Source organism: Cyprinus carpio, chromosome B7 (assembly GCF_018340385.1).
Source record: "Cyprinus carpio isolate SPL01 chromosome B7, ASM1834038v1, whole genome shotgun sequence".
In the NCBI taxonomy this organism is placed as follows: Eukaryota; Metazoa; Chordata; class Actinopteri; order Cypriniformes; family Cyprinidae; genus Cyprinus; species Cyprinus carpio.
The window spans coordinates 22,014,095-22,025,028 of NC_056603.1; positions in this window are offsets into that span (position 1 = coordinate 22,014,095).

Below are 10,934 nucleotides of genomic sequence, written 5' to 3' on the forward strand. Positions count from 1 at the left end.
AATCCTTTTTTAAGCATTACTAGGAAAATCACGAAATCAATCACTGGGCAGCATAAAAGTAAAACTTCTTCCACAGCGGTTATCTGAGTGTGTGTCCCCTCTCTGTGCTATCTGTGCCCTGCACTGGCTGGTTTTGAAGCAGTTGGGGGTTTTGCCCCATCCAAAATGAGGACACAATTAGAGCGCTGAGCGGAGAACAGTGGGGATCCCTCTTTGAAGTGTGGATCAAATAGAAGAGCCGCATGGTTTTGTTCAGAATGACAGAGCTGGCAAACTCACCACAGCACGGCTAATAGAGAGAGCGCTTTATGATGCTCGTTAATTATCCTTTCTGTCACAGGCCATAGAAAGGGAGGAAGAGAGAAAGGAGAAAGGAAGGAAGAGAAGGACAGAGTATGAAAGAAAGCTACTGTAATGGCATAGTGGGTGGATGTAGGTGAGTGGTGGACTGCAGACAGCTGGAGGTAAACGGCATGTGGTGAATAGGAGAAAGACAGACATGATGATGAAATAAATGTTGGTTAGTACGAGTTTAAATAGAATTTGGTGTTTTTTTTTTAAATGGAGCAGATGGTCAGAGAGGGAAAACCAGAAATAATGACAACAACAATGACTAAACAGGAAGCAAAGTGGAGGGAAGAAACAAAGCAAAGAGAAAGGGAAGCTAGAGATAAACAGTTTCCTGAGATGAGAGGTGCCACCAAGACAAATCGAAGCTTTAAAGTGTGAGACGCTCCCTGGGGACTGCTGCAATGTAAACCTTTAACCATGGCTTCAGAGACAAATCCTGCACCTGATCCAAACACTGGCCATCCTGTAGCATCCTCCCTTCTCTCTCTCTCTCTCTCTCTCTCTCTCTCTCTCTCTTTATTCTTCCATGAAGTGACATGAATCCTTCCACGCAGCATAAAAGTAAATAAAACATTGAGATCGGCACACAAACTACAAAAAGTATATCCATAATGAGAACATTCGAAAAATCCACAGCACTCAAAGTCAGACAAAAACACAAACTGCTAAAATGCTAAGAAAATGTTCGGTTTATACTGATCTGAAAATAGCAGAAATGAACCAATTACTCTTATGTCTCTATCCTAGTATTAGACTAATAGTACATAGTACAGTACATCATTTTCGTAATCAGCACAGTACGCAGATGTCAGTGCATACAGTCTGCACAGAAAATGAAGTATACACAGGCCTTGAGAGTTATTATGAAAGCCTAAACATGTCTATTGCGATCAAAGGTTTGTGTAATACTGTGAGCAGTCTGATGGTTTATATGAAGTACAATATTTGACCTTTAACCTTTTACTACATTGAAGGCATTGTGTGGAAGAGACTGTTGTTCTCAGAGGAGTCAAATGGAGGTGCAGATGGCAGTCAACCATAGATACGTGAAGAAAGAGAGGGAGGGTGATAATATATCCATATGTACTGTACTTCATGGAAAACTGCATATTGTGTGTATATGAATCAGGTATACAATACATTATGGGGACAAAATGTCCCAGCAAAGATGAAAATATCCAAAATCCTTTTTGGACATTTTGGCCCCTATGTGGAAAACAAGCTTATAAATCATACAAAATTTTTTTTTTTTTTGAAATCTAAAAATGTCAGTAGTTTTCTGTGAAGGGTAGGTTCAGGATAAGGTGATAGAAAATAGTTTGTATAGTGTAAAAACCATTACATCTATGGAATGTCCCCATAAAACATGGAAACCCAATGTGTGTGTACTGGTATTATACAGTGCGTTATGTGGACCGAATGTCTCCACAAGTATAGTAATACCAGTAAATTTTTACTTAATGGGGACATTTTTTGGTCCCCATGAGGAAACAAGTTTATAAATCATACAGACTGAAGATTTTTGAAAATCTAAAACTGTCAGTATTTCTGTGAGGGGTAGGGGTTAGGGTAAGGGTAACGGAAAGAAAATACAGTTTGTACATTAGAAAAACAATTATGTCTATTGAATGTCCCCACAAAAAAAATCAAAACCTGTGTGTGTGTGTGTGTGTGTGTGTGTGTGTGTGTGTGTGTTGAATGTCCTTATAATGAGCTTACTATAGCATGAAAAGCAAACAGAGGAAAAGAGAAACAGATTTAAGTGAAATATTCTGACAAACTCCCACAAACACAAACCACTGCACTCCTAAATTTGATTTAAAATAAAGCATGTAATAAATTCTAAACAAATGATCTTGAATTTATGTCAATGATCTTATAATCAATGCACAAATTAAACAAAACTAACTACAAAGAGACTTTTTTCTTAACATGATAATCTCGGCAGTATTGTTGCTTTAACTTGTTATATGAACCACATTCAGAATCAAAAGCTCATGTACAAGACACAGTTGTTGTCTAAAACTGAAAGCCTATTTCTGCAGGTGTAAGACCACTACAAGAAACACTTAAACATATGCTTAAAATACAAATTATAACTTTTTTTATTCTCATGTTGGTGCAATGCAGGACAAGGGCTGTGGCTCAGTTGTTTCTGTTTCTGTTTAAATTACAGCACATAATATTGTAGACAACAAATCTAATAACAATTTTGGTGGCTTGAAACAAATTTTTAAAGTTAGGTTTGAAGCATACTACCAAGGTCTTCATGTCATAATTCAAAGACAAATAATACTGGAAAACTGACACAAAATGGAACATTTGGGCACTGAAAACTAAGTAAGGGATTATATACAGTATCCACCTTTTTCTTGCCGTAAAAAGGGAGCGGCCATTTGTAAATTCTATGGGTCTGGCTTCCAGTCTCATCTGCGTCCAGCTATTTTTAGCTGTAAAAAAAAACAGTTCGTTTTGCTGCTTGATATTTAAACTCTTTATAATTTTTTTTGATATATTATCTTAATTATGAACACACTGGTTTGTAGTGCAAACAGTTTTATCATTAACTGCACTTTGTTATTCTTCTCGTTATTTACTTATAGCGGCTAATGAACCATAAGTCTCGCCCACAGGCTTAATTCTCGATTGAAGAAAAAGGTGGATAGCAAATTATAATAAAATAGCCTAATAATTTTGTGATAATGGCTAGCTGATAAAACAATCCTACTTATATTTAGCAAAATATGGAAATAAAATATTGATTTGAGTTTGAGGTAAGACAACAGAGATCACGGAGTGACAAGAGAAACTATCAAAGATGTAGGAAATTGGTAGAATGAACAACAGCTTTATTCTTCATATATTCCCATATTCTGCATTTCAAACCGTCATCTCTTTCTGTAAGGTTTGACTTGTTCTCCACTTGTGTCTTGAAGGTTGAAACTGAAGGGTGGATACAGTTTCATACACTTAGTTTTGTGTGTGTGTTGATCCGGGACCTTGTCCTCTGCAAGCGGAAGTCACAATTTCCTCTAGGATTTAATTTAAAATGCCTGGCAGGATCTCTCACCTCTACCCAGAATCCCTGCACCACCTGACACATTCAGCAGATGTGTGTGTTCCTTTGCTTGCGTGCGGACTCACCTTCCGTTTTCATAAACCAACTGACTATTTGTGTGACTGTCTGTGAGTGTGTACATGCACATGCTGTACTGTCATGGCCTTCTGTGAGTGTTCAGAAGACCTTGAGGAAGAAAAACATGCTTCAGTCTCACGCAGTAGGCAGCCAGGGCTATACACTCTCTGCCATACTCCACTGAAACAATGGGCACATTCAGCTCTTCTACTTTAAATATTGTAGAGAAGTTATAGAGGAGTGCAGAGAATTTTTTTTTAGAACATACTCTTCCCAATTTGTGTTTAATTTTTGCATTACATTTTCACCAATATACCCAGATGTCTTTTTTTTTACTCAGTGTTAAACAGCTAAACATTGACCCATCACATATCAAAACAGGAAACATTGTTTAATTCTGCTGTTATGCTGGGGTTTATTATTTAAAGTTCTGTATGCATCAGAGAGAAAGTGAACATTAATTGTCAAAAAAAAAAAAAAAATAAATAATTAATAAATTACGCTACAGTTATTTTTTTAAAGATGTTTATTATGCTCACCAAGGCTGCATTTATTAAATAAAAAAAGACAGTAAAAACAATAGTATTGTAAAATATCATTATATATAAGTATTTTCTATTTTAATATATTTTACAATTTTATTTATTCCTCTGCCAACAAAAGTGAATTTTCAAAAGTGATTACAGTACATTCAGTGTCAAATGATGCTTAAGTAACATTTTTTTTGTTAACATTGTTGAAAACCAGATGTTCAAAAGAACACAATTTATTTAATGTACAAATATTTTGTTACATTATAGAAATGTCTGATTTAAAAAAAAAAAAGTTTAATGCAGCCTTTTCCAATAAAAGTATTAATTTCTTTCATTAAAAAATAAATAAATAAATAAATAATAATAAAAAAAATGGATCATAATTTTTGAGGTGTTTTGTGTTGTCACTGTAGCAATTCAGGTATATTTATTTCTCTTATTTACTTTTCTGAGGTGACCCATAATCAATACATGTATTAAACAGGTCTCTGCTGGAACATGTTTTTAAATGTAATGGTGATTTTGATAGCTCTTCTTTTGTCTGGCCATGAAGGGAAAGCCTTTGCACAGCTGCACAGAATTCTCTCTAAAGCTGGCAGGCATTTTAACAAGGGAACAACAACAGTGATGAGAGGAAGTTCCTAATTTTAACCTAGAAAATAATGTTAAAGGAGCCATACACTTTTTTCTGTCAAATTTTATTCAGAGTTTGTATAGGTAAAACAATTTAATTTTGTATGACTATCCACTCTCTCTTATCCCTTCAAGTAACAATCAAGTAACAATATTCTTTCTACTACAGATATATGATAAAGTATAGTCGTAAGCTTCCTTGATCTCTTGAAGTAGACAACTTTACATTTTTTAAATTCCTATTATTACAGTACCATTAAATACAACCCAGGTGTTCATGGTTTCATAAAACTATATAGTGATACATGGTAAAGCATGGAAAACATTAGGCAGTGGGAGAAGAGAACAGGAGAGGAGGTGTCAAAGAATCAGAAGAGACAGCAGTGAAAAGAGCGAATGGTGGGAATGACAGATGTATGAGCATAAGAGGAAGCAAAGGTCTAGTGAACCAGCTGTTTCATGGCCTAAGAGAATCATTCATTCAGGGCATGTTTTGTTCTTCATTGGACAACAGACAGGCTCACTTCATAATGAATAACTAACCAAACGATATTATGTGTCTCATTGCATGTTTCAGAATGTGACTGAGAGTTTTACTGCTCACTGTAAAACCCAACCTTCTACAAAAAGTTAAATTCAGCATGTTTGATTGTGGATCTCTGAACTGTTGTGATGTGATATATTTGGTTCACATCGATGTAGGAAAATAACAATTTAATAGATCAATTTGTCAAATTTGTAAAAGTAATAGAAACTATATAAATAAAATCACAAGGAACAAGCCAGTTTAAAATGTGGAAGGCTGACAGTATTATTTTTAATATTGGTCCCTCTTTAGGTGGCCTTAGCTACTATGTACTCACATTTAAATTAATCATTTGGTACAATGCAGTTATCGTGTACATGTTTTGTACTTATATTTTAAAAAATACCTGCATGTAATTACATCTGTAATTAATTTCTGTAATTAAATTTATAATTACAATGTTGACCAATACCTTACACCTTAAACCACCCTTAAACCTAACCATACCACCAAACCTGTCCCTAACCTTACCTGTAACCCACCTCAATAGCATCAGACGTGTTTTGCAATACAATATGAACACAATAAGTAAATTGTACTTATTATTGATTCAAGTACATAGTAGTTAAGGCCACTTAATATAAAGTGGGACCATAATATCATTCATAAATCTGTTCTGCTCAAATATATAAAAAGAAGCACCTATTTGAGAAAAAGCAATCTTATTCTTTTAGTTTCAAGGTGCTTTATTGGCTTGCACATCAGTTTCCGAAACAACAATGACAAAAAAATAAAAAAATAAATAAAATAGAAACAGCCACAAAATTGAATGGGTGCTTGTTTCTAATGGTGCAATATTTGAAAACCAATTTTGCTGAAATGGTTACATGATTTTCCTCCACCAATATAATTTGCATTTGTTCAGCTTCAGACAGAACATGAAAGTTATTCTAAACCAGATACTCTCTCATTCTCTATAAAGGCTCTGAGGATAGTCTCCACTAGCTCGCTCATACACACAGGGTTCACTGACCCTTGAAAGAAAGGTCAGCATGTGATGCCCTGATGTCCAGCATGGGCCCACCAAACTGAAGCATCCTAACAATACATTCACAAGAGAAGAGAAGAGAAGAGAAGAGAAGAGAAGAGAAGAGAAGAGAAGAGAAGAGAAGAGAAGAGAAGAGAAGAGAAGAGAAGAGAAGAGAAGAGAAGAGAAGAGAAGAGAAGAGAAGAGAATTTCTCGTCCAGGAGGATGCTGGCTGATTGATTTGGTTTTTCTGTGATGATCCACTAAGAGTGAAATGGCATGGTGTTTATAGCAAGTGAGAGGGCAGGAGGGATGCATGAGAGAGTGCGTGTGAATGGAGGGGAGGAGGTGTGGGAGGACTCTACTTGAAGGGCCTGATGATGTCATCTGAAACCGAGCATCAGGCTGGTGTTGTATTGCCCCTTCAAGGCCTGGGAAAATGCTCCTCGGAGTGCGACAGCATGTTTGTTTGTGTGTTTGTGTGTGTGTGTGTGTGTGTGTGTGTGTGTGTGTGTGTGTGTGTGTTAGGTCATGTGTTTGTTAGAGTGTGTGTGCCTGCACTAAGGGAAAACAAAGCCTGAACAAAGAAACAATGTTATTCAATGTATTCCCTGAAAACGAGAGAGGGAGAGAGAGGGCAAGAGAAAGGGAAAATGAGGCACGGATGGGTGTTTACTGAGATGTTGAGAGCTGGTTGTTTTTTCATACAGATGTTGGTTTATTATTAAATGCTTCAAAAAATTGATACCAGACCAAAAATGTAAATCCGGCATGCTTGGGATGACTTCATGAAATGTGGAATAATGAGCGAGTCTGTATTTCACAGGGTTTCACATGTGAAAGAGGAGGGGGTGAGCTCTTAGCTTTTTTCTGGACATAGACATGATGCTAACCAGCCGTGTTCTACCATAAAGAGAGCTTGAATATGTGTGTGTCAAGAGCTTCTGTGAAGCGTTTCTCCTTCATGTCTCAGTTGTGTGTAGGAGAACATCTGGAGAACGTATGGGCCTCCTCTGTTAGGCCTGATTTTTTCCTTCTTTCTTACTGTCACTCTTTTTCTCTTTCCCATGATCACTCCACTTCAGCTCCTCTCTTACTGCTGTTTATCAGACAGAACAGAAACACCAATGAAAATAATGAACATATATCTACTTCAAACACACACACACACAATACTGCAGAAATAATAATTGGCATCAAAGCTGAATTTAATATGATGATGTATAATGTGATTGAAATGTTCCTGAATCAACAACATTGTTGGTATTGGCACAACATTTTTAAGTAGTTAGATTTTAGGTTAAGGTTAGCATAGCCTTAGAGTTTTGAATACTTTCATCAACCTTTTATGATCTGTTTTTAAAGGTTAAGTGTGTCATTTCTATGCTATTATAGTCACCAAAAGGAATTCCAAAAATAATTGGAAATAACAGTAAAAACTGCATGGAGGCCTTTTGCAGAATCAGTCAACCAATGTATATTAAGCTGGAATAGGTGTATTTTCTATTTCAATATTGAAAAAAATAAATAAATAAACATCATCAATAAAATAACACTTAAAACACAAATAAAACAAAATAAAAATTAGTCACCATGGATTTATTCTATATATGCATCAATGTATAGGCCCAAATTATTCACAATTCTGTTTAAGCCAACTTCTAATGTGTTTCACGGTCCTAGTTTTATGTATGCCAAATAAACAGAAATTACAGTGATTTTAAACTCTATCTTAGGCAGTCTGTTGCCTTTTTGGTCTTTTACTGAAAGAGTATATAATATGAACTAATAAAAACAGTAATGACTGACTCTGCAGTTGAAGTTGACCTTTCCAGTGTTTATAACAATCCATCAAGTTATCCGCAATGTCTTATGTTCTCTCTTTTCAAAGGCTTCTGAACTTTGATCCTTCCCCATTAACTCCATAATCCCAGATGAATATTCTAATGTACCGATATGAGTTCAAACCCTCTTACTTTATGTTCAATCAGAGGAATGCTTTTCAAAACATCATTCCCTGCCAAACTGAAAATGGAAGCCAGTCAGCCATGAAAAATAAAGAATGCAGGAAAGAGAGCGAGTGTGTGACCAAGAGATGCAGAATGGAAGAAAAACACAAAAATAATTATTAAGTTTTTTTTTTTTTTTTCTATTTACACCCAGAATTCCAAGGATCCTGCGAGTTTGCTAACTACACTACTGGGAAACAACTTACTGGCAAATGCTGGCACTTTTTTTATATATATTTTTTTTTTTTTTTTTTACAAAAATCATTATTTTTGGCCTACTCCAAAGTATTCTGAAAGACACTGAATAAAGAACACCATAAACATACAAAGGCCAATTTAAAGTTGTACATTCTTTGTGTGTACTTTCTCACTTGCATGTGACTTAACAATTATGTTTATCAATTTAGCAGATGCTGTTAGCCAAAGTAACTAATCAGGAACAGCCCAACAAGTTCTTACAAGTTAAAACAAGTAAGTTTGAAAAAAAAAAAAAAAAAAAAAAAAAAAAAAAAAAAAAAAAAAATATATATATATATATATATATATATATATATATATATATATATATATATATATATATATATATATATATATATATATATATATATATATATAAGAACTTGTTTTAATGTGTTTTTTTATCTAATAAATGCAGCCTTGGTGAACATAAGAGACTTCAAAAACATTCCAAAATCTTAAACTCAAACATTTGAACTGCAGTGTACATTTTTGCATTCCATCACTTCTGCTTATATATATATATATATATATATATATATATATATATATATATATATATATATATATATAGTATTTTTGTGTGTGTGAAAAAAAAAAAAAACTTTACAATTTAAAATAAGTGTTTCTATTTTAAAATATTTCAACTCAGTTGTGTAAATAGCAAAGTTGACTGTACAGCAGCCATTACTCCAATCTTCAGCATCACATGATCCTTCAGAAATCAGTCTAATATGCTGATTTGGAGCTCAATAAACATTTCTTATTATCAGTGTGGGAACGTTGTTAATATTTTTTCAGTATCGCAATCTGTTCATTTTAACAGCCCCATTCTGCAATGTAGGACAATATGCATTGCACATGCTACATACTAATTGCTACTCCACGCCTTGATATTCTGCAAAGTTTGTTTGGTCTGTTTCCCAGGTTCTCCTAGTTCTCTGGCTGCTGTTGCTGCCCCACAGCAGGTTTATTTAGAGGAGGTCTTTCTAGCAGGTTTAATAACCTTCTGAAACCCTTTCCCAACCATGAGTGTGCAGAGGATTTTTCACTGAATGTGTGTGTAATTGAGAGCAGACGATGAGGGGCCTGTGGCCTCTGCGTGTTTCCACAGTGATGTCAGCTCTGGCAGTCTGTTGGCGATGGGGAAATGTGCAGCAGAGCGGAATGTCTGGGAGGATGCACTCTCGCTGTAGGGTTGTATTGTTTCCTATATCTTCTATTTTATCTCTCATTGTCTCAGTGGAACCCCAACAAGTTAATCTCTGACACATTCTTCTGTTTTATCTCTACCTTACTTTGTTTGAAAAGAAAAGGCTGAGTAGACTATTACACAACAATTGACAGTTGTTTGGAAAGAGCATCTTGTCAAATTAAGGGCAATTATGTTTGACTGCCATGAGGCTGTAAATCAGCTACTGTTAGGATATTTGTGTTCCACATACTTCACTGTAATACAAGATATTATTCCACTATGCACAAGTGGGATTAGTGAAGAAAATTAATACATACAGCCAAGCTTTTGGTATTCCCTTAATGTGACAAAACCCCCTCAAATAAGCAAAGTGGAGCAGACCTTAAGGGGTACCAATAAACACTGTCTTAATTACTCTCTCTCTTGTTTTCACTCTGTGATTTTTAAATTTAAATATCTTCATTAGGCTCTCTGAAGACTGCAGTGCATAAACTGTTACAGGCATTTAATACACACACACAGACAACATGCAGATGAACATGCATCTAGACAGACACACGCGCTCCCAGCGTGCAGCACATATCATCTTCCATTCCTGCCCTGACCCATTTCACCATGCTCTGGATCATTTGCATGAGAGGATGCAGGAGATAAATGCCAACATCAACATCAGTTATAGCTGTCATCATCTAGCAGCCAAAACAGCTGCAGCTTTGAATGGCACTTCTGCGGATTCTTTAGGGTGATTTACTTTTAAATTCTGATTTGTACTTATGCATTAGAGTACGCATAGACACACACCCTACGCCGTAGCCAACGCCGTGACCTGACGTGCACCTCTCCAAAAATCTAACAGCGCGTCAATTCTACGCGGACCGCAAGCACTGTGATTGGTCTGGTAGAACCCCTTCCTCTGTATTTACTTGAGTTTGGTGTGTGTTTATAATGTGCACTTTAATATACAGTATTTTAATGTTACACCTTCTTATATAAAATAAATCAAAGCAAAGACAAGTGTCTTATCATTTATTATACTACATAGCATTATACATCAGTATTTGTCCGCGATAAACAATGTTGATCTGCCGTGGTACAAGTCCTTGTGAAGATTGAAAGAATGCCATCTTCTCTTGTTCCGTTGTTGTCTCCTTTTGTAGTTTTAAATACTGATTTAATATTTTATTTGTCGCCGTCATGGCTATAATAATGCTTCTCCGCCGAGCCGCTTCTTCTTCGGCTTTTGTCATGGTACTGCGGGTTACAACAGCAACATGCCCGTGGACACTG